General features: G+C 34.4%; 1 long non-coding RNA gene across 1 annotated transcript in view; it reads right to left on the bottom strand.

Annotated features, from left to right (window-relative positions):
* Positions 1-25504, bottom strand: part of LOC145520381 (uncharacterized) — a 169245-nt gene that overhangs the window by 117622 nt on the left and 26119 nt on the right. The window contains exons 3-5 of the long non-coding RNA XR_014064441.1: positions 8453-8592; positions 2194-2278; positions 1033-1151 (exon numbers count right to left, since the gene is read on the bottom strand). This is a non-coding gene — a long non-coding RNA (uncharacterized LOC145520381). The remainder of the gene's footprint in view (positions 1-1032; positions 1152-2193; positions 2279-8452; positions 8593-25504) is intronic.

Below are 25504 nucleotides of genomic sequence, written 5' to 3'. Positions count from 1 at the left end.
AAATGACATTCTTTATATTGATATGAAGACACTTATTTCTCTCATAAATTATATTGAAATGGCAATAAGATTCAGAGTGGACTGTTTTGTATCTCAAAGTGTGTATATAAGTGAAAGAGTAATATATAACTGTTTAGTTCTTGTCAGAGCAAGAGAACCTCAGTTTGATGAGCATAGTAATATTAATTAAATTTCTTTGCATTGTGTCAGAATCAGCAGATAAGCGTAAGTGGCTGTGTAAGAGAATGGAATCTGAACAAGCAGCTGACTGTTACAGTGCTTGAGAAAGTGAGGCTGAGCAAGATAATGTCTTTCTGAGTGTCTGTATCTTTTCGTAATTGATAATATTTGTTTAAACAAATGGAATGGAAGAGAAACTAAACACTAATAGAAAGATGACAGAGGAGAAAAAGGTCATATGCTTCATTAATAGAATATGAATATAGATAGTTTTAATTGAGTCAAGAAGAAAAGATACTGTTTTGTGATGCCAGAAAACATATTTCATAAATGGTCTGTACAGCTAAATGCCTAAGTGCATTCTACTCAAGTGAAGTTCAGTTTAGAATGTTCACACAATTCATTGTGTTCATTTACTCATTTTTAAAAAAATACTTCACTGCTATATTACAAATTCTGTCTTTAACACTGGCTAAGTAGTGGGAACATAATACAAGTAACAACTCCATTCATTTAAGAGATGATATTCATTGACTTAAGTTTTGGGTATTTTGTATATATCAGCAAATAAATCTAACCAAGATCCTTGACCTCTCACAAGTTATATTTTAGCATGGAGATTTAATATAAAAAGCCATCCATAAATAAATGTAATACAGGGTATTGGCAGGTAATGCATGCTATGGGAAACAAAGGGATAAAAAGATTGAGGACTAGTCAGATTTCAGAAATATTTTGAAGGTAGTAGAAACAAGTTTTTTTGCTTAGTTGATTTCAAGAAGAGAGCAACAGAAAATATTTGACTCAAGGACGAGTCCAAGATTTTGGGATACCTGGGATAATGGTACTTACATCAACAAAGATGGAAATGGTTTTAGAGAATCATCGTGATTTCAGTTTCAGGTACATAAAGTCTGGCATAAGTATCATACATAGAAGTGGAGACATTGTAGGCAACAGGACATATGAGGCTAGAATTTGGAGAGAAATATTTGGAGATCTAACCTTGAGGGTTAACAGCATATGAATAATATCCAGAATTATAAAACTGGTTAAGTTCACCATGGGAGTGTAGATTAAAAAAAAAAAGTTAAACCTATATAATGAGTACACACTCCATAAAAACCAAATAGCATATGCTATGTGTACATTATTAGGAAGGGGCATTAATAATAATTTTCATTATTTATATGTGCTTTTCATTGTCTCTCTATTTATATTGTATTAATATGTATGCTATGATATAAGAAAATACTTCATTTTTAAAATTAGGAAACGTTTTAACATAGGCAAACTCAATACACAATTTTAGTACTTAATATTTACAATATTATATTAACATCTTTACATATAACATTTAAAGTCATATATTATATGAAATACATTCACTTATAAAAAGTATTACTTTTCTGTTTTCATAAAGCATTTCTTTAAGACTTTTCAGTCATTTTTAACATTGACTTTATCAACATTATAGATATTTTCTGAGTGATCTAATACAGTGTTCTCAAGAATCTTAGTTTAGACACTGAAAAAAAAATGATGCCTTTAGAATCCCCTATTCTCTGTTTACTGTCAAAAAGATATTCAAGAAGAAATCTTTTCAGTAGTTGCACTTATCATGAAAGTAAATATGGTCCGGAGGCAACCTTCTGCACTTAAGCAGTTCCTGTAACACTAACAGATGGGAATGTTTATTATAGATACAGTATTGGCAAAAATAACATAAGTAATTATGATAGTTATGCTTATTTTGTGTTTGTTACATATAGAGTGAAAATCAGGAAACATATCCTAAATTTGTGTAATGAGAGGAACAAAGGTATCATGCCAGTTTTTGTTTTTTATTTAGAATATTGTGGAACAATAAATTCCATTTTTTTCTGCTTAAACTAATTTGGGTTGGGTAAATTTCTAATTCATGCTAAAGGCACATTGGGAACTAGTTACCAGATGAATTGTTTTCTTTTCTTAAGGGATAATTACTTTACAAGTAACATTTCAGGGACTTACCTGGCTGTCCAGTGGTTAAGACTTCACTTTCCAATTCAGGGGGTGTGGGTTTGATTACTGGTCAGGGAACTAGCATCCCACATGCCTAGAGGTCAAAAAGCCAAAACGTAAAGCAGAAGTAATATTGTAACAAATTCAATAAAGACTTTAAAAGCAGCCCACATCAAAAAATCTTTTTTTAAAAAAGGTAAACCATTAAAAAAGTAATAGTTTATACTTGTAGTGCAAAATTGGACATAAAATCCAAAAAAATAAAACGTTTAATGATCTAAACTTTTTTTAAGAAAGCCTGGTTTCATATAACACTTATCTATAAATGAATATTATTGTCTTCATAACACAGTTAAATCAATTTCAGAGATTCTTAGGTAAAACACATTAAGTAAAAGCAAAATTTGTCAGAAAGTTCATAAAGTTCTTGGAAGTAATATGAATGTGAAAAAACCTAAGAATCTCATTTTGCTTTAATTTTTAAGAAAAAGTCTCCCATAAAGACTTTTTCTAATAAAACAATGTATCTCAGTATTTTCCCCAACAAAATGATTGATGCTTTGTTATGATGATATATGACATATAAATAATAATTACCATTTACGTACCATTTGAAAGGGCACTTTCTTATATACTATGAATTTGACATGTTCTACTTGAAACAAAATAAAAGAAGAAACTAACTAGGGCTTAACTTTGATTTCTGATTTGTAAAAAGTACTGACAAATTAATAAGATATAAAAAATAGCCCTTGGACACAGAAACTCACAGCTTAGTTTTTAATGTTACTATAATTTTTTGCTTAAATGTTTTCAGGATTTTCACACATTTTCTTATATATTTTATAAGTTAATATAATTAAACTTACTTTTTGCCTAGCATATGTTACTTTCTAACACTATTTATAATTTGGATGAACTGTAGATAAATTTGTGGCTCTACAGAACTATTCTATGAAGGAAGCAAGAATAATTAACTTGAAGTTTTCCAGTATATATTATTTATTTATATTCCTGAAAGCCACACAAATATTCATTTAATGAGGAGCATCATCAACTTAATGGACATGAATTTGAGCAAATTCCAGGAGGTAGGGGAGGACAGAGGAGCCTGGCATGTTACACTTCCCTGGGGTTGCAAAGAGTCTGATATGACTTAGTGACTAAACAGCAAGAACAAATCACACATTTCTAAGATATTAAATGCAAACTTTCTTTTAGGTTATTACCTTTATGGCATTAAATGCATCGGATGGCATTTTTTGCATATGTCAATTTACTTGAAAGACATTTTGGTATACTGGAGTAACCTAGAGATTTAAAGCCACAAAAACTGTTTCTTTCAGCTATGTTCATTTGTAAAAGTTTTTACACTTAACAGTTTTAGAATCTTTACAAGAGAGATAATACAATTCATCTGAATTGTTAGAAAAATACCTTTTAGACTATTTCTTTAGCTCATAAATAGAATTCAAATGCCAGACATTATTATTACTTATAGGTTAAAATAATTCTATGCTTTTGCATTATAAGAAAAATAGTTCTGAATTGTTATTCCACATATTAGTTTAATGTATTTAGTGGATTTTGTGTATTTATTTCTTTTCACTATACTCTATCTTGACAATTTTGAGTTACAATGGACAGAAAATTTAGTAAAAGAGAAATAACAGGCACTGAGTAAAAACAATCTGCATTTTACTTTTCACTCTACTAGAAAGAAGTATGGGCTTTGACATACTTCTTAATCTTTTTCTTATTCTAATTTTTAAAATGAAGAAAGTGCTGTTTATTTTAGAAAGTTATTGGAAAAAAACATATCCTTTCTTAGAAATGGTTAAAACTCAAATAACCTATGTAAAAGTTGTGGAACATACTAGTGATAACATAAATGTCAATCAAAACTGATCTCTATGTGTATGGGAGTAAGGTTGACTTATACAACACACATAATGCTCTTCATACATAACAAAGTTGACTTATTCTACTATGGTTCCATTTTCTCACACATCCCTTACAGCTTTCTTCCCAAATAAATTTATTTGCCCAAGTAAAATGGATTGTATCATTAAACATTTGTTTAACGATTTAACATTTCCCTCTTCTGGTTCCCTTTCACTTCCACAAAATAGCCTGTCAAAATTATATTTCTAATTAAAATATACTTTGTGTATCCTACATCTATGTAGCTGGTTAAGACTAGAAAAATAAGCATACCGTGGAGGTTGTTCTCATTTTAAATTCATGAGGTCACTTAATCCACTTTTTCATTTCTCTCGGCTATTTTATGAAATCTTTTACTTTAACCCCCCAACACCTCATTTTCTATGCTCACTCTCAGCAGAAGATATTGCTTTGTGCTATTAAGAGAAAATTGAAATAATAAGAGATGTTATTTAAAAATCCCCTGTTAAATATCTGCTTTTTAATTCAATGCCATCTGTGTAGTCACAGGGATGAACTATTTTGCACCTATCTATAATAGATCCCCCTACTGGTGATTCAGAAGGTAAAGAACCTGCCTGCAATGCAGTAGACCTGGGTTTGATCCCTGGGTCAGGAAGATCCCCTGGAGAAGGGAACTGCTACCCACTCCAGTATTCTTGCCTAGAGAATTCCATGGACAGAGAAGACTAGCAGGCTACAGTCCATGGGGTTGCAAAGAGTCAAACAGGACGGAGTGCTAAACACTTTTCGCAATTTGCATTAAATCCCACCCTTCTCACTGCAGAATCTGGCTAGAACATTTCCCCTTTTCTCCCAGATCCTCAACACCCCTCTGTTCAAGTATTTCCATCAATGTACAGATATTATTTTAATAATCTCAGTAAAAAAAAAACTTCCTTGACCCTTTTACCATCTAGATGTTGCCCCATTTCTTTATTTCATTTTACAATAATTTTTCACTTTTACTGTCTCCTATTTTTATTCTCCTTTTGTTCTTAAAGTGACTCTAGTCAGTATTTTGCTACCATCAGTCCAATGAAACCACTCAAACCTCACCTGTGTAATGCTAATTCCGAAGATCCATTCTTAGCCATTATCTTACTTAGGTTATCAGCAGCATTTGCTGTAATTTATCACTCCCACTTAGAAATAAATCCTTTGGTTGACCATAGTTTCATCACTTGGCTTCCAAGATTCTATGTTCTCTTGTTTTTTTCTTTTTTTTCGCAAATTGTCTGCTTTTTGAAGGCGCTGTGGTAATTTTTCTTCTATATTCCAAACTCTGTGATCACTGGAGTGTCTCCAGACACAATTCTAGATCTTTTATCTTCTACCTAGGCTTATTAATGAACTCAGCTAGTCTCAAAGCATTAAATAATAGCTGCTTATTTCTTGTTGTATCTCCCTTATAAATTATAGCTTCTCCCCTGAATTTCAGACATATACACCAAACTTCACATCTCTTGCTTAATACGGCCATGACATTCAAACTGACACATGCTCAAGGGAAAATCTGAACTCTTTCCCAAACCTTCTCCATCAGTGGTATTCTATTATCTCAATGACAAATCTATTTCCTCTGGTTAAATTTCTTGAATTCATTCTTCTCCTCTTACTCCTTCAATTTCTATAGTCAATCCATCAGAAATCCAACTTTAACTCAAGAATCTCATCACCACATAGCAGCATTGTTGCTTTCACATGAGTTTAAGTTACTACTGTATCCACAAGCTACCCAGTTTATTCTTACTCTAAATTCTGTTATACTATTATATATAAGTCAAAATGTGTCACACTTTGTTTATAACCCTTCAGTAACTCTCTACTTATAACAAAAATCAAATATTAAAAATGGCCAACTAGGCCCCAAAGAGTCCAATACCCAATCTCACTTCCTTTTCTTTTTGTGACTGCTCCTTCTGTCTTTCCTTCTTTGCTCTTCTCCAAGAATGTCAGGCATGCTTCCTCTGTCTGAAGCATTCTTTTCCCTGATAAAGCATTGCTCAGTCTGACATATCTTTTGAAACTTAGAAGAAATTTCAACTTCTCAATAAAGTCTACTTGGATTATACTAGCAAATTAACAACAACAACAAAAAACAAAACAAAAACAAAACTCCTTTGAGCATTTCCAAACCCCATTAGATTGTTTTATTACTGTATCACTTAGTACTTCTAGTGTGTTATATTATTTATTTTTAGTTTCCTTTACACAAAAAGGTAAGATCCACATATCCAATTTTTGCCTATTTTCTTCACTGATGCTCTGAACAGTGTGCACAAAGTGTCTAACAAATATTTATTTAATGGATAGATCACCAATATGGTGGCTATGACAGTTGAGGGAACAAAGACAGAGAGAGGAAGTAATTTGCCAAAGATAAAACCAAGAATATGCAACAAATAAGGAACTGTGATTGCAGACAATTATGTTACTTGATAGCATGTCTTTAACCATTATAGTTTAAAAACCATATGATAGATTATAATTTTCACCATGTGCATTTCATTCTGCTGCATTGTCATCTCATATCACTGTACTGACTAATTTAATCTCTTCATATGTTTCAAATAATAAACTCTGTAAGTATATATTTGGAGACTGTATATTCATTCAGCTCAGTTCAGTTCAGTTCAGTTACTCAGTTGTGTCTGACTCTTTGTGACCCCATGGACTGCAGCACGCCAGGCCTCCCTGTCCATCACCAACTCCCAGAGTTTACCCAAACTCATGTCCATTGAGTCAGTGATGCCATCCAACTAGCTCATCCTCTGCCGTCCCCTTCTCCTCACACCTTCAATCTTTCCCAGCACCAGGGTCTTTTCAGGTGAGTCAGTTGTTCGCATCAGGTGGCCAAAGTATTGGAGTTTCAGCTTCAGCATCAGTCCTTCCAATTAATATTCAGGACTGATTTCCTGTAGGATGGACTGGTTGGATCTCCTTGCAGTCCAAGGGACTCTCAAGAGTCTTCTCCAACACCACAGTTTAAAAGCATCAATTCTTTGGTGCTCAGCTTTCTTTATAGTCCAACTCTCACATCCACACATGACTACTGGAAAAAACATAGCTTTGACTAGGAAGCTAGTCTTTAGTGATATATTCTTCAAATAAATATTAGAAACACCGTTCACATTTCAACCAGGCAGTTTGTGTCTGGAAGCAAGGTTCGCTTTAGGTATAAAGAATTATTTGTGCCCCTGAGTCTCTGAATTCTCATGAAACTACAGCAAAATCTGCCTAAAGTAAAAATAGATCATTTATGATATAAGGTGAAATTCAACATATCTTTTAAGAACCAAGCTAAATAGTAGGTGTTTAAGGTCTTGCCTGCTTTTCTGAACTGGAAATATTCACTGTTGTCACAGAAGCCCATAACAACTTTACTCTTCTGTATTAAAGGACCGTATTCTAATTTGCAGGAAAAAAGCATTATATATTCCTAAGCACATTATCAGTTATTTGAGAATAGATTTACTTATTTATTTTTGCCCATCCAAAATAGGGCATTGGTACAAAATATTGCTGAGCTGAATGCATCAAAAAGGAACAAAGTGTACTCCAGTTGTATGGTAAAGTAAGTAAAATGAACCTGCTCATTTTTAAAATGGTGATCATTAAGGTCTGTTTTCTGTACCATCTCCCTCAACCAACAGAGAAGACAATCCGACACAACTAAGAAATTCTACGAGTTGCTAGTACTGAATATAACCAAATACTTGAAGGAAGATTTGTGTTCTGTTTGTCACAAGATGAGAATTATAAATGAGCTATGTGATACCCTGGGTTTATTTCATAATTTCAGTGTTCATTGGATTGTTTCAGAAAAGCTTAAGAAATCTCTCCCTGTGTCAGAAATCTTTAAAATCCCATGTACTTTTGGTGTTTTCACACCATGAATATGGTAGGATTTTCAGAGATGTAACAAATAACATTTAAATTCATTAGGCTTGAAAGCAACTGAACCCTTCTTTGCAAGATTACTGAAGTACATTTATATATATATATACATATATATACATATAAAATATGTAAATAAAGAGCTTCTTATAAACTTTGGAAGTTGGCCAAAGAAAATACTTAAAGTTTTGAAATTTACACTGCTTCATTTGCTGGACTATTAGTCTTAGAGCCTTATAAATTTTTGTGAAAGAGTCTGTTTTTCAAGCTCTGCATTAGAAAATTCTTAGCATATTACTTTCAAAATGTTTAGCTACATTATTAACATTTCTCACTCAAGTACTAATGTTAATTCAGATGCATATTTCAGCTTACAAAAGTTATACATTATGCTTTTAACCAACATTTTCCCATAATCACTCACATGCCAACTACAAGGAGCATTTGTTTCTGTCTGATGGCTTTGTGCCTCAAATGTGAATGCCACAAACATATGCCAGGTGTCTCTTTTCTATGATATCTTTTATCTTGCTGATCATAGACCACCAGAATTCTGAAATATTCCTAAAGTGAAGAAAGAACAATAATGAAATAGAGAATTAAATGCAAGAGAAATGTAAACTATTGGCTTCAATAATAAGGTTTCACTAATTTTAAGGATATGTTAAGTACTAAACATTTAAAGAATATTTCTATTACTCATTTTCTGCTCATAATTTTACATGTCATTTTATCTCCACATGCATCTTCTCCACAGCATTCAATCTTTCCTGTTTCTTTGAGTTAGTATTATACATTTGAAAGCCTAAAGGCATTTTAGAACTGAAAATAAAATGTCAAGTTAAAAATTTTACTAGAAATGGATGAAAACAAGAGGATTCAGGCTCTGCATGACAAAATTCTCAATTTTGAAAGGGCTATATAAGCTCATGACAAGTATGAAGATGCAATAGCATATTATGTCTAAGGTAGCACTGCCTTTACATTTTATATGTGTATCCTCAAAATGACATATTTATATCTTTGGAAAAATTCATTCTTTGCCATATGATCATTGATTATATGTGGTTTTTCAAGTAAGTCATGATCAGTGACTGTGGATACATTTAAAATCATAAAAATAGAAGAAAATATAGAACAAGTTAGCTTAAAATTTTAACAAAATCCTTATGCTCATTTTCTTCCAGTATAGTCAATAGATTATTACCTAGTTGATACTTCTCTGATTCAGCCTTTTTGTTTAGTAAATAAGGGAAATCTCTTCATTCTAAGAGATAATAACTGCACATATTCCATTTGGGTGCTATAATTATTGGGGTTTTTTGCCTGTAAAAATAAATTACTTAATGATTTTTCCAGCTATGGAGCTCCAGTTAAATTCATGACCTAATTTCATACACCAAGACATTTCACTGTCTCATATCATTTTATTAAAATTTCTTGTGTTTCTAGTTATCTCTACTCTAGGCTTTATGGTGGTTAACTTCTTCATGTCATTAACATTTGTGATTGTCAAGCTCAATTCAGTTTCTATAACAGCAATCCTTCTCACTATGCATTTCTATATTCAAGTTCTGGACAAGCTAAAGGCAGATGGAAAAGAAGTTTATATCACAGTAATAAAACCAATAGTAACAGACACTGCAAGGACCATATTTCTTTCATTTTTGCAAAGATAAAGCAATTTTACTGTTCTAGAATGCAATCTCTGCATCTTGTCAGTTTATCAGTTCCCTTTTTCTTCCCTTTTCTTCTCCATTATCTAGTACCTCTCTCTCTGTTTCTCTCAGGAACTCAGTAGGACAACAATAAGGCATCTTTCTCTTTGTTGTGATGAAACCTACTGTCATCTTATGATAAGGTCAGGATGGGGACGGTGGAGTTTCTCAATCCTAGCTTTTAGTCACTGTATCTAATTAAATCATTTAATACACTTAGTAAATAAAATTGTACTTTTTTTTTCTATTTCATTGCAATTAAAATAAGGTTAACCTGCTTATTTAACCTATATGCAGAGTACCTCATGAGAAATGCTGGACTGGATGAATCACAAGCTGGAATCAAGATAGCATGGAGAAATATCAATATGCTAAGATATGAAGACTATAATACTCTAAAGGCAGAAAGTGTGGTACATATACACAATGGAATATTACTCAGCCATTAAAAAAAATACATTTGAACCGGTTCTACTGAGATGGATGAAACTGGAGCCCATTATACAGAGTGAAGTAAGCCAGAAAGAAAAACAACAATACAGTATACTAATGCATATATATGGAATCTGAAAGATGGTAACGATAACCCTATATGCGGGACAGAATGAGAGACACAGATGCATGGAACAATTTTATGGACTCTGAGGGAGAAGGTGAGGGTGGGACGTTCTGGGAGAATGGCATTGAGACATGTGTATTGTCATATGTGAAACAGAGCACCATTCCATGTTCGATGCATGTGACAAGGGCTCGGGGCCGGGGCAGTGGGATGATCCAGAGGGATGGGAGGGGGAGGGAGGTGGGTGGGGGGTTCGGGAAGGGGAACACATGTAAACCCATGGCTGATTCTTGTCAATGTATGGCAAAAACTATTACAATATTGTAAAGTAATTAGCCCCCAAGTAAAATAAATAAATTTATAAAAAAAAAAAAAAAAAATAAAGGCAGAAAGTGATGAGGAACTTAAGAGCCTCTTGATGAAGGTAAACAGGCGAGTGAAAAGGATGGTTTAAAATTCAACATACAAAAGAGTAAGATCATGCCATCAGGTCCCATCATTTCATGGAAAATAGATGGGGAAAAAGTAGAAGCAGTGACAGATTTTATTTTGGGGGACTCCAAAAACTGCAGATATTAACTGCACCCATGAAACTAAAAACACTTGTTCCTTGGAAGGAAAGCTATGACAAACTTAGATAGTGTATTAAAAAGCAGAGACATCACTTTGCTGACAAAGGTCCAAGTATTCAAAGGTATTGTTTTTCCAGTAGTCATGTACAGATGTGAGAGTTGGATCATAAAGAATGCTGTGCACTGAAGAACTGATGCTCTCAAACTGTGGTGCTGGAACAGATTCTTAGAGCCCCTTGGACTGCAAGCAGATCAAATCAGTCAGTCCTAAAGGAAATCAACCCTGACTATTCATTGGAAGGACTGATGCTGAAGCTTAAGCTTCAATACTTTGTCTACCTGCTGTGAAGAGCCAACTCACTGGAAAAGTCCCTGATACTGGGATAGATGGAAGGCAAAAGGAGAATAGGGAGGCAGAGGATGAGATGGTTAGATAGAATCACCAACTCAATGCACATGAATTTGAACAAACTCCAGGAGATAGTGAAGGACAGGGAAGCCTGGCATGCTGCAGTCCATGGGGTCACAAAGAGTCATGCAGGACTTAGTGACTGAACAACTCAACAACAATAGCTGATTAGCGATTTTGTGATAATTTCAGGTGACCAGCAAAGAACGCAGCCATTCACGTACATGTATCCATTCACCCCCAATCTGCCTTCCCATCCAGGCTGCCAATAACATTGAGCAAAGCTGCATGTGTTATATCTTAGGTCCATGTTGGTTATCCATTTTAAATATAGTATTGTGTGCATGTCCATCTGAAGCTCTCTAACTGTCCCTTCCCCACCAGGAACCATAAGTTTGTTCTCAAAGTCTGTGAATTTCTGTTTCATAATTCATTTGTACCATTTCTTTATAGATTCCACATATAAGGAAAGGCATGTGTTATTTCTCCTTCTTCAGCTGGCTTAAGTCATTCAGTGTGACAATCTCTAGGTCTATCCGTGTTGCTGTAAATGACATTATTTCATTATTTTTAATGGCTGAGTAATATTCCATTGTCTAGAGATAGCACATGTTTTATGTTTATGAACCGTCTTTAGTTTGACCCCTGTGTTAAATTAACAGCTCTGTATTTGGGTTCATGTTCTGGTTTTGACTGATTCTAATTCTTAAGCTTTCTAGGTTTTTGGGACATCCTTGGTGGCTCAGATGGTAAGGAATCTGTGTGTGGCAGACCTGGATTCAGTACCTGGAAGGGAAGATGCCCTGGAGTAGGAAACAGTAACCCACTTTAGAATTCTTGCCTGGAGCATTCCATGAACAGAGGAGCTTGGCAGGCTACAGTCCTTGGGGTCGCAAAGAGTCAGACACGACTAAGCAACTAACACACACATCCTAGGTTCCTACTACACTTTTGCCTCAAGGTCTTTTCACTGTTTCTAAAAGTATAATTCTAGAAATTACTATATTAATATTTTATATGTGAATTCAAGTCCATAACTATATATTTGCTTTAACTGTCATATTGAATTTCAACTTATTTATAACATTGCTATTATTGTTGTTAGCCACTAAGTCATGTCCGACTCTTTTTTGACCCCATGGACTATAGCCTTCCAGGATTCCCTTTCCACAGGATTTGCAGGCAAGAATAAATAGTGGCAAAAATTTTAAGAATTCTATAACTTCAGATCATCTCCTTGTGATAATTCTCATTATTTATTTTTAAAAATCACAAAAATAAAACTCTTAGCACATCAAAGGATGTTAAGTAATTTTACATGAGCTACTTTTTAATCTAGATTAAGCATTTAATTGGGAATTCCTGTACCTGAAAATAAGAACATAATTTTAATTAATTATTAACATTAGGCATATATCTGTTGGCAATTTTTATGAGTTCTTGAGCTTTCTACTTTTCCTGATATTGTAAGGAAACACCTTTTTTGTTAAAAATACATTGAATTTATAAAATACCTGTGGCTTAGATATGATAGTTTTCATTTTGCTATGGAAAAATTGAAAATAAAATTTTGGGCTATGGAACTCTATGCCCTCTATTCTAAAATGGTTTTATTTTAAATGGCAAGTAATTATGAAAAAATGTTTTTGTCCTACTACTTGTATGTAAACAATTGTATTGGTTTTAATGTCATAAAATCCTGAGCTTAGAATCAATATGTTCTTCTAAGATAAAGATAAATCTTGTTGTTGAGGAAAAAAAAGGAAATAGAAAGAAAATTTAGTCATTTTAAATGCAAATTTACATTCATGTAATCCTCTTTTGCATGTATGCCCAGTCATTTAGTGGTGTCTGACTTTTTGTAATCCTTTGGGCTGTAGCCCTCCAGGCTCCTCTGTCCATGGGATTTCCCAGGCAAGAATACTGGAGTGGACTGCCATTTCCTACTCAGGGTATCTTTCCTACTCAGGTATCAAACCCATTCTCTTGCATCTCCTGCATTGCAGGTAGATTCTTTACCACTGTACCACCTGTTAAGTCCCAAATGCATGCATGCAGTTCCAAAATGACTATGTGTTTCATGTGGAAATACTAAAAATTACTTGCCATAGAAAAGTATCTGCTACATATACATGGAGATATTATTCAACCTGGAGAAAAATTTACTACATGCATCAAACTGACATTATAAAGGCTGTAAAACAATAAATAATAAATACCTGTCAAATGGATTGCATTTATTTAAGGACATTTTATAAAAAGACCCTAATGCTGGGAAGGATTGCGGGAAGGAGGAGAAGGGAATTACATAGGATGAGATGGTTGGATGGCATCACCGACTCGATGGACATGGGTTTGGGTAAACTCCGGGAGTTGGTGATGGACAGGGAGGCCTGGCCTGCTGCGATTCATGGGGTCACAAAGAGTCAGACACGACTGAGTGACTGAACTGAAATTGAAATAATGATAAATGTATCTGTGTAAAAAAACATTTGTCACCTGTTTTAATCTAAATTTGTGTACATCCCATATATTTTAGTTTTATTTTGGTATTTCATGATATAGACATTGGAAATTGCAAGAAAATCAGAATCACATGTTATTTTTTTACAACACTGCTCTGCATTTTTGATAGAGGTCTTTTATTTTTTTACTCCTTAGTCTCTACATATCATACTGACTGCAAACAAATGCTCTGCAAATTGTCCTATTTCTTAACCATAAAATCGCAATGCCAACTTCTCCTAATCCAAAATTCAGTTTGACACATAAGGAAAAATAGACATGAACCTAAGGAAAGAGACAAGCACATAAACAGAAAAGCCAGTGATATCTATGAAAAAAATTATTTCTAAGGAGCAGATTTATTTTTTAAATATGTTTGAAAGTTATTTCTCGAATTATTCAGAATGAATATATCTTATGTACCACAGAGGGAAAAACATACAATCCTGCTTTGACGTTTTGCTTCTGCCTGGGTTACTTTACAGTTTAGTACAGATGATCTGTATAGATACTATAATAGGAAATCTGTATGTAAACAGTTAAACATTAGGAATATGAAACACACACAAGTGGAAAAGAAAAACACACATGTGCACATTGCAAATTGAGCAATAGGAACACTTTTTTATCAAAAAAAAAACCACTTACAGAGGAAAGGTATTACTGAGAATAGTACAGGTTTAAGAAAAAAGTCACTTAAAAAAATAATAACCATATTTTAACTAGTTCTCAATTGCAGGCAAATATTTCTCTATTTCTCTACCTGGAACACCATGATGAGTCACAGTTAGACTGAGAGTTAGAAATTAATATTCTAATTTTAGGGGGTTTCCCAGGTGGCATAGTGGTAAAGAATCCACCTACCAATGCAGGAGACATAAGAGATGCAGGTTCAACCCCTGGTTTGGGAATATCTCCTGGAATAGGAAATGACAACCCATCAAGGTATTATTGCTTGGAAAATTCCATGTGTAGGATGAGTAGCCTCGTGGGGGATAGTCCATGGTGTCGCAAAGTGTCAGACAGGACTCAGCAACTGAGTTTTTAACTTTATCTCATATTAGATATACAGGTATAGGTGTGAAGCACCACCCAGAATCTTCTTTGAAGAAGGACTCCTCATTCCTCTTGGAATCTGAATTAGGGTTTAATGCAGCTGCACTTCACCCAAGACCATGCTTTTCTTGTGTGTCTCATATCCAAAGATGAATCCACAAGGTCAATCCTAATGTTGGACAATGCTGACAAGACACACTGATTCTAAATGTCTCATTGTTGTTGTCGTTTAGTTGCTAAATCGTCTCCGACTTTGCAAAACCACAGACTGTAGCCCGCCAGGGTCCTCTGTCCATGGCATTTTCCAGGTAGGAATACTGGAGTGGGTTGCTATTTCCTTCTCCAGGGGATCTTCCCAACCCAACAACAAACACACATCCCCAGCATTGTAGGTGGATTCTTCTTTATCATTGAGCCACCACGGAAGCCCTAAATGTCATCATGAGGATGGTCAACTATGTCAGGTCTCCATCACTTTGATCTCTTCCTCTTCTCAGTGCTGCTTCCACTGTCATCCTTCCACAGGTGTTGATCCTTAATTAATACTTCACATGATAAACTCTTTCTCAGCTTCTCTTTCCTCAAAAACAAGCTAGTGACAGTAATTCTCAGGAGTGGTGCAAGAACAAATGCAACAATATTTGTAACCAAATCTCTTGCCAGATTCTCTGCCATCAAAAGCAGTGCTTCAGTGGCAATAAGTGGGGTACAGAGAGCCCCTGACTCAAGGTAGTGATCCATTTGTTAAAAGCCTCACAAGCAGTGAACTGGCATGGTGTAACATTAGGCATAATTAGGTGTAACAAAGAAAGGGAATGTATAAGCCGGAGCCATTTACCACACATTTGAGAGACACAAGGGAAATAGTAAATAGAGAGATAATGGGATAGAATAGTGATCACTAAGTACCATTGAACCTTGAAAAAAATATAATGAAAAGCTTCAGGGGATTAATAGGTAATTAAAGCTAGTGTGAAAGCCCAAGTGTTCCTTTGGCACTGTGTAAAGTAACTCTTCTCCTGCAGTTGGACAACAGATAAAGCAGAAGCCAGGCCAAGAATTTAATAGTCTGAATGGCTAAGGTCCAGATAAGGTTAAAACCCACCAAATCAGATTTGCCAAGGCAAATTTAGGTCCAATGTTGGGGAAATACTGGACCCTAACTTGACAGGTGCTCCCAAATGTTGAATCCTTAGACATAACTGTAAGCCCTGAACCTGCAGAAGTTGCCTAGGCCTCCCTATTAAAAGCTAACATTTCCCTTTTTATTTAAGTAATGCAGAGACCCCTTCCTTGTAAGACAACTTTCCCAAACAGTTTGGCACATTCTCAAAATGTTAAGTGCAGAATTTACCATAGGACTTAGCAATTCTAGTCCTGGATATAATCCTAAGAGAATCCAAAATACATATCCACACAAAAGCTTGTGCACTAAATTCATATAGCATTACTCATGATAGCCTAAAAGTAGAAATGTTACAAATTTCCAACTGATGAACAGATACACAATTGTTTGTGATCCACTTATGCAACAAAATAGCTATACAATGGGAGAAAAATTAATGAGGTGCTGATACGTGCTACAACACGAAAGAAACTTGAAGACATTAGGCTAAGTGAAAGAAGCCATAAAAGATGAACTGAATGAATTCATTTATTTGAAACCTCTACCGAAAGCAAACTTGGAGACCAAAAGTAGATTAGTGGTCTAGATTGGGAAGTGGTGATGATGGAAAGAAATGAGGACTGACGGCTAATAGATATGGGGCTTATTTTGGGGGGATGACAAAAAGTTCTAAAACTAGATTTTTATCATAGGTGCATAATTCTAGTTAATATACTAAATGTTATTGAATTGTACATCAGTGAATTTATGATTTGCAAATTATATCTCAAAGTTGTTTAAAAAATGGTACAGACAGTTCTCATATAACTTTCACTCATCTTTTCCTAATGTTAATTCTCTTGCAATTATCAATACCAATAGAGTCACAGACTTTATTTACTAAAGTACTTTTTCAGTTTCAAGATCCAATTCTGGATCTCAAAATGCATTTTGTTGTAATATCTACTCAATCTCCTCTACCAATTAGTTTTTCATTTTCATAATCTGTTGTTAGGATTTAGTTAATAATTCTAGCACACAATGAAAAGGAAAGTAACTGAACTCTCATCTCCTTGATAGCGAAGTAACTGAAAATTCATGATAATTTTTTAAAACTATCAAACTAAGTACAAACTTGTGGGGAAGTTATTTTGGGGTAATCAAATAGTTGGTTTCTCTTAAGTTTGTCCACTAATTCTGTCATTAATCAATGAATCTTGCCTGTAGTAATTATTACTATGGTGTTCTTACAGTGTTTTTTTTTTTTTTTAATTTCCCTTGTTTTTCTACATTATAGAGGAGGAGGAAAAAACTTTTCTTCCTCCTCTTCTTAGTTCTTGGGTGGGGCTTTGTAACAAAATACAGATTAACAAGAGAAAAGCAGAAATGTATTTAATATTAGTTTTACAAGACACAGGAACTTTCATAAGAAAAAGAAGATAAACATTAAGGGACTTCCCTGGCAGTCCAGTGGTTAAGACTCCATGTTCCCAATACAGGGGCACAAGTTTGATTCTTGGTCAGGGAACTAAGATGTATTATGGCGTATAGCATGGCCAAAAATAAAAATAAATAAATAAATAAATAAAAAGAGTTAAAACTGAGTATGTTTATACTAAGTTTGATGGAGAGGAGAAAGTCATGGAAAAAATGTGATAGGACAAAAGGGTATAAGCTCAATATAGTAACCTGGGGAAAAATTAGCAAATCCTGTTAGTTAAGATTCTTCTCGGCATCCCTATGTCTTATGAGATAAGGATGCCCCTTTTCTCCAGATATAAGAAGAGTATCTCTCACATAAGGGTTTTAAGACCAGCTCCAGAGAAGCAGGGTGGAGGTGCAGGAAGGAAGTCAGAAGGCATTTCTGCCTCTGCGGTTTTCTTACATTCCTTTAGCTTAAAATATTCAATGTGCTAAGGTATTGTATTTTAGGGTAGTACATCTTGCAACTTATCACAGTATTTAATCAAGTCACTCTTTGCAATGCTACAGTTCTATGGGTTCTACAAATGCATGGACTCATGTATCCACCATCCCAATACAAAACAGTAAATTTCCTTTAACCTAAATTCACCATATGAAGCTCCTTTGAAGTCAGCCCCTTTCCTCCTCCAATCCCTAGCAAATACTTACCTGTATCATATCTCTGTAGTTTAACCTATTGAATCTGAGTAGAGTTAAGCATCCCTCCTTCTGCATCCCCATCACCCCCCGTTCTAGTCTTCCAGCTACAGTGAGTTTTTCACTAATGCCTTAAGGCTCACAGTGTTGAACCCTCCTCCGCCCCCCCCACCCCCCCACACACAGAGTTGTGGCTTCTTTTCCATAGCAGAGATAGCAAAGAGAAGAATCTGGGTCAAATTTCCTGACCCAGTTGCAAGGCTGCTGTGCACCTCCCCTAGGTCTGTAGCACAAAAGACACTTCTCAGAGTTGTTTCTGTAAAGATTCAGGAAAAAATAGCTCATATATTATGACTGTTCATTTTAGGGTTTCACACTATCCTCTAACCTGTATTTGATGCTTAATATTTTGTCAGCAATTCTAGCTAAACGCTAATGTCTTCAGGAACTTCTATCCCAGCAAGTGTGAATTTGTATCCGCCCAGTAAGGATGAATTTGTACCTGCTTTCTTCCTTTCAAGCATTGCATTTTATTAGATTTGGGGCCAGTTATTTGCTATGACAAATATTAAAAAGCAGAGACATTACCTTGCCAACAAAGGTCCATAAAGTCAAAGCTACGTTTTTTTCAGTAGTCATGTATGGATGTCAGAGTTGGACCATAACGGACGTTGAGTGTCGAGGAATTGATGCTTTTGATCTGTGGTGTTAGAGAAAACTTTTGAGAGTACCTTGGACTGCAAGGAAATTAAACCAGTTAATTCAAAAGGAAATCAGTCCTGAATATTCTTTGGAAGGACTGATGCTGAAGCTGAAGCTCCAATCCTTTAGCCACCTGATGTGGAGGGTCGACTCATTAGAAAAGACCTTGATGCTGGGAAATGTTGAAGGCAGGAGGAGAAAGGGACAACTGAGGATGATATGCTTAGATGGCATAACCGACTCAATGGACATGAGTCTGAGCAAGCTCTGGTAGATGGTGAATGACAGAGAAGCCTGGCATGCTGCAGTCCATGGGGGTCACAAGAAGTCGGACACAACCCAGAGACTGAACAACAAATTTGCTCTGATACCAGTTATGATTTTGAAGTTTGTTCACCTCTTTTTCTATTGCAAGAGAGAATGTGTCATCAAAAAGAGAGAGAGAGAGAATGTATCCTACTACTTAGCTCTACATCTTGAGGTAGAATCCAGAAGTTCTCAGTTCTTTGGTTTTTTTATTTGCTACTATCAATTTACACTTAGTATGCAAAACGGGACTCTACACTAAGATTAGTGGTTAGAGTGAAAACAGGTATGTCTAAAATCCAGCCCCACTGGTATAAACTATGCAAACTCTGTCCTTCTTTCTGAGTAAAATTTTTCTCACTTCTACCTGTGTGTATATATCTGGTAAGTAACAAAACCAAACTAGGTAAGCATTGCTCTATTTTGATTATTTGTCTTTCAAAATACATTTTATTTATTATTCTCTTTCTTGTCTTGCTGTTAGTGAATGTTTCTGCTTGCACATTGTAGTATCTGGCTTCCCTGGTAGTTCAGCAGTAAAGAATTCACCTGCAAAGCTAGAGACATGGGTTCCATCCCTGGGTCAGGAAGATACCCTGGAACAGGAAATGGCAATCCACTCCAGTATTCTCACCTGGAAAATCCCATGGACAGAGGAGCCTGGTGGGGTACATTCCATGGGGTCACAAAAGAGTTGGACATGACTGAGTGACTGAACAGCAACATCTATGGGTTATATTAACTTCAAGAAGGCAGTGAATCCTTCTTGGGGAACTTTTACAAAAGATAACATCAAGGAATGTGATTGTTGATCCACAGAATACCAGGAATTTAATGATAACCATACTTTGCATGTGCAACTCACTTTAAGTATAGAGCATTTGTTTCAAGGTAGTTGAGTAATTTTCTTCATGTGTGAAGGCTGAAGTCTGGACTAAAAGTATAAGATTTTGATGTACAATTTAATCACTTAGTTTTTCTTTAAAACTATGAAATGCAAGTAAATTTATATTTCTTCAGTAGATATTCAAAACCTAAATTTGAGTAGGAAAAGGATCTATGTATATATTCCTCTTTTTGTTTACTGAGTCCAAAATATACCCTGCTGTAAAGGCCTACTTCAAAAACCAGTAAGGCTTCAAACAATCTAACTTTACATCAAATGGAACTAGAAAAACAAGAAAAAATAAAGCCTGAAGTTACTAGAATAAAGAAAATAATAAATGGGAATGGGAAAATGAAATATAGACTGAAAAAAATAGAAAAGATTAGTTAAACTAAGAACTTTATCTTTGAAAAGATAAAAATGATAAACCTTTAGTCACATTAACCAAGTAAATAAAAAGAGGGATAAAAGAGAAGCTTCAACCAATACTACAGAAATACAAAAAATCAAAATAAATTATGAACAATTACACATCAACAAATTGGAGAATCAAGAAGACATGAAGAAATTCTTAGAAACATATAATCGTCGAAGACTGAATTAGGAATAAAGAAAATATCTTAACAGATCATTTATTTAATAATAATGAAACTGAATCTTCAATCAAAGAACTCACCACAAACAAAAGTCCATATCCAGATAGCTTCATAGGTGAGTTATACCAAACATTTAAAGAGTCAATACCTATCCTCTGCAAATTATCAAAAAAAAAAAAACTGACCAGAAATACATACTTCCAAATACATTTCTTGAAACCATAATTACACTGATATTAAAAACAAAGATACTACAAAAATTATAGACCAATATCCCTCAAGAATATAGATATAAAAGTCCTCAACAATATATTAGCAAACTTATTTCAACAATATGCTGTGTGTGTGGTAAGTCACTTCAGTTTGTGTTCGACTCTGCAACTCCATGGACTGTAGCCCATCAGGCTCCTTTGTCCATGGGATTCTCCAGGCAAGAAAACTGGAGTGGGTTGCCACACCCTCCTCCAGGGGATATTCTTGACCCAGGGATCAAACCCGTGACTCTTATGTCTCCTGCATTTGCAGGTGGTTACCACTAGTGCCACCTAGGAAGCCCCCTACATTCAAAATATCATGCACCATGATCAAGTTGGATTTATTCCAGTGATGCAAGGATGGTTAAAATCCAGAAATCAATCAACACAGTATACCACACTAACAAAACAAGGATAAGAATCACATAATCATCTGAATAGATACAGAAAAAGCCTCTGACAAAGTTCAACATTCATTCATGATAAAAACTCTCAACAAAGTGGGTACAGAGGAAACATACCAAAATAATAAGGATCATATGTGACAAACTCATAGTTAATATTATACTCAATGTTGACTATATGTCCTTCTAAGATCAAGAAAGAGACAAAAATGCCTAGTCTTACTACTTTTATTCAACTTTATATTGAAAGCCCAAGATACAACAATCAGATAACAAAAGAAATATCATTCATCCAAATTGTAAAAGAAGAAGTAAAACTCGCATTGTTTGCAGATGATACTGTACTATATATAGAAAACCCTAAATATGCTACCCAAAAAACATAATAACTAACAAGTGAGTTTGGTAAAGTTGCAGGATAGAAAATATAAAGAAATATACTGAGTTTAAGTGAAATATTGTCATTTGAAGCAACATGAATGGATTGAGAGAACATCCATGCTAAGGGAAATAAGTCAGACAGAGAAAGATGGATATATCACGTAATCTAGAAAATAATACAACTCAATATACAAAACAGAAATTGACTCATGGGAATGAAACACAATCTTACAGTTACCAAAGGGGAAAGATAAGTAGGGGAAGGATAAATTAGAAGTAGGGGATTAACAGATACAAACTACTATACATAAAATAGATAAGCAACAAAAATTCAATATGTATGTAACACAGGGAACTATATTCAATATCTCGCAATAACATACAATTGAAACAAATCTGAAAAAAACGTAACTGAAAAAAATTCTCTATATTTTAAAATGCTAATAATAAACTATCATAAAAAGGAATGAAGAAAACAATTTCATTTAACATACTTACATAAACATCATACATAACATAGAGGTGTATATTTAGACTTTTTCTGGAGCAGTAATAAATAAACATTTTTGTACTTGTATTTATCATGATTTTATGAGTAATTCATGATTTTCTGAGTCAAAATGATTAAAATGTTTATTTTGATGGATATTGCCAATCTGATAGATTACAGCATTGTTCCATGTATTCAAGACTGTTCCTACAAATCTTAACTTAATCTCTGATCACAGACAACAAGGGAATAAGAGCAATATGAGTCTCATGTTTGAGAAGAATTTCAAGGTTCGTCAATTAGAACTGGGGAAGTAGGTACTGCTGTGCAGCTTAAAAGGGGATGAGGGTCTGGACCTAGTTTTATGATTAGAAATGATATCCCTTATGATATGATATATAGGATGAGTTAAAAGAGTGGATAGGAATAAAACATGGAACAGCAAAATTCATTTTACCCTTAAAAGGTACACAGTAATTGTGAATTGAACTTTACATTAATATATGATTATAAACCAAATAGGGGTATGATGGATATCCTTTAGAAAGTCTAAGCAAATAGTATTTCCAGAGTGCAGTACTTTATTTCATCTCTTAATACCTCTTGAATCAACCTCTCTAGTTTTTAAATAATGTTTTACAAAGCTTTAAAAAATATATACAATTCAAATTCCTCAACTAGTGTACAAAAGCATGAAGAAGGTTAAGTTTGCAAGGCTATCATTAAACAAGACAGAATGTGATGGCCAGGTCCTGTCTAGTTTTTTCTATGATTAGATTTCATCTTGCAAACCAGGTTGAAAAACATGTTCAGTTTGTTTTAGCAAAAAAAGAGAATAAAGAATATAATCATTGAGTGTGGAATTATAATACAAAATCTTTTAAAGAAAATAGCTCCTATAACTAAGATTCACAATCTCTATTGACTTGGCAGTTTGTATAATAAAATGAAAATAGTTTACCAAAATTCATGTTTACATTATGCAAGTAAATTAACACTGTGAAATGACTGAGTTCATTTTTCTGTCAACTTAAAATACAGCTGTTATAATACTTATCCAGAGCTCATTTGAAAGCTTTTATGCAAGGAGTTAGAGTATATATATCTAGATTTCCAGAAATAGGCAGAGGGTCTCATTCCTTTAATTCATGAAAGAAATATCTATAAATGTTACTATATAACAGATACTTGTCTACCTAGTGAAATTTCTGAAATTTGGCTTTTTTGTTTTCCTTCTCCAGCACTATATTTCATTAATAGCTCAACTTTTCATGAGTGGAAACTCTGGAAGAATAAATGTGTTACTAAATATTGCAGTCCTCTGGTGCAAATTAGATAAGTGAAAGTGAAAGTCACTCAGTTGTGTCTGACTCTTTGTGACCCCATGAACTATACAGTCAATGGAATTCTCCAGGCCAGAATACTGGAGTGGGCAGCCTTTCCCTTCTCCAGGGGATCTTCCCAACCCAGGGATTGAACCCAGGTCTCCAACATTGCAGATGGATTCTTTACCAGGTGAGCCACAAGAGAAGCCAAAGAAGAAAGAAAATTCATTTACTTGATTAGAATGTCAAGCACTGGTTTCTCAATTATAACATACAAAGTAGGCATTAATCTTGATATTTTAGATCAGGTTAATTAATTCCAATGGGCATATAACAAATCCAGGCCTAAAAGGTTATAGGGTATTTGCAATTATTTAACTATTGCAGCTACTTCCCTGGTGGCTCAGACAGTAAATCGTCTGCCTACAATCCAGGAGACCCGGGTTCGATCCCTGGGTGGGGAAGATCTTCTGGAGAAGAACATGGCAGCCCACTCTAGTACTCTTGCCTGGAAAATCCCATGGACGGAGGAACATGGTAGGCTACAGTCCATGAGATAGCAAAGAGTCAGATACGACTTCACTTTCACTTTTGCTTTTTAAGTATGGCAGCACTCTGGACACAGAAATAATTTAGCAAATCTGCTTTTTTCAGATTCAGTTCAGTTCAGTCGCTCAGTCATGTCCAACTCTTTGCCACCCCATGAATCGCAGCACGCCAGGCCTCCCTGTCCATCACCAACTCCCGGAGTTTACCCAAACCCATGTCCATCGAGTTGGTGATTACTACATAGACAAAGGCTTCATATCCCTTCTACAGTAATATAAAAATACTACAGAATTGGCAACTATGTATAAATAATTATGCATGCACACACATATATCCACGGTGGTGGTTTAGTCGCTAAGTTGTGTCTGACTCTTGCGACCCCATGGACTGTAGCCTGCCAGGCTCCTCTGTCCATGGGGATTCTCCAGGGAAGAATACTGGAGTGGGTTGCCATTACATATCCCTACACAAAACAAATATTAAGATAAACTATACTGATATATATTCTTATTACATATACAGTGTTCTGAAACCATATCTAATTTTGAAGTCTGTGAGGGTTCTTATGGTAATTGGAATTAAACTTTATTAATATAAGACCTAGGAGTACCTTTTACATAAACTTTACATTTTCTATTTCAGTCATAAGTACTATGTATGATATATTAGTATAAATATTGCTTAGATACTTCAAGACAATCCAGAAAAATAAAACTCAAACTTTTTCTACAGAGGAATTCAACTTACTACCTACAGTTTAAAAAGCAGTATAACACTACTGAGAGATTTTCTTTGAGAGTCATTATTTAAACCATATTATTTGATTAATTTTAAGGCTGTGATTATATGAAATACTTCTAGCAGGAAAGCAATAACATATGGGAATGAGCCTCAAGATAATTTGTAAAAAACATAGAAAGAATTAGAGGATTAATAAAGAAAAATTACAAAAGGATTAGTATATTTTATCCAAAGAAACACATATTCCAAAAAACCTCAAGTAAGTCAACTTCAATATTTTGAGTCATTTATAGGAGTTGGACACATTATTATATATTCTCACACCTTAGAAACATTTGAAGAATAACTTTACTTATAGAATTCATGCTTAATAAGGATAAACAAATCCCATGGATTATTCTTACTTAAATGAGATATCACTATCACTAAGAGAAAAAAAATACTCGATACATATGTATTACATATATATATATATATAAAAGGGCCATGAGATACTTAAGAATATTTTATTAGAAAATATTAATATTATTAGATAATACATAGGAATATACATGAAGAGGTGCAGAAGTAAAGATGTGAAGGTATATCTTTTCTCCTGATTTTTTTCCTTCAGGAGACTATTTTAAAAAATATAACAGGGATGTGTTTTTTATGGAAAAGCAACATTAAATTAAATAATAAAATATGCAAGTGTGCTATGAGAAAATACTATAATAGATGAAAAATCAGAACATCAGGGGAAATGAATACACAATACTCAAGCATAAAAATGAGGACATTTGTAGAATTTTAATCAA

The sequence above is a fragment of the Giraffa tippelskirchi genome, chromosome 9 (assembly GCF_054371585.1).
Source record: "Giraffa tippelskirchi isolate mGirTip1 chromosome 9, T2T-mGirTip1v1.2.pri, whole genome shotgun sequence".
NCBI lineage: Eukaryota > Metazoa > Chordata > Mammalia > Artiodactyla > Giraffidae > Giraffa > Giraffa tippelskirchi.
This window is presented reverse-complemented; position numbering and strand designations above follow the sequence as displayed.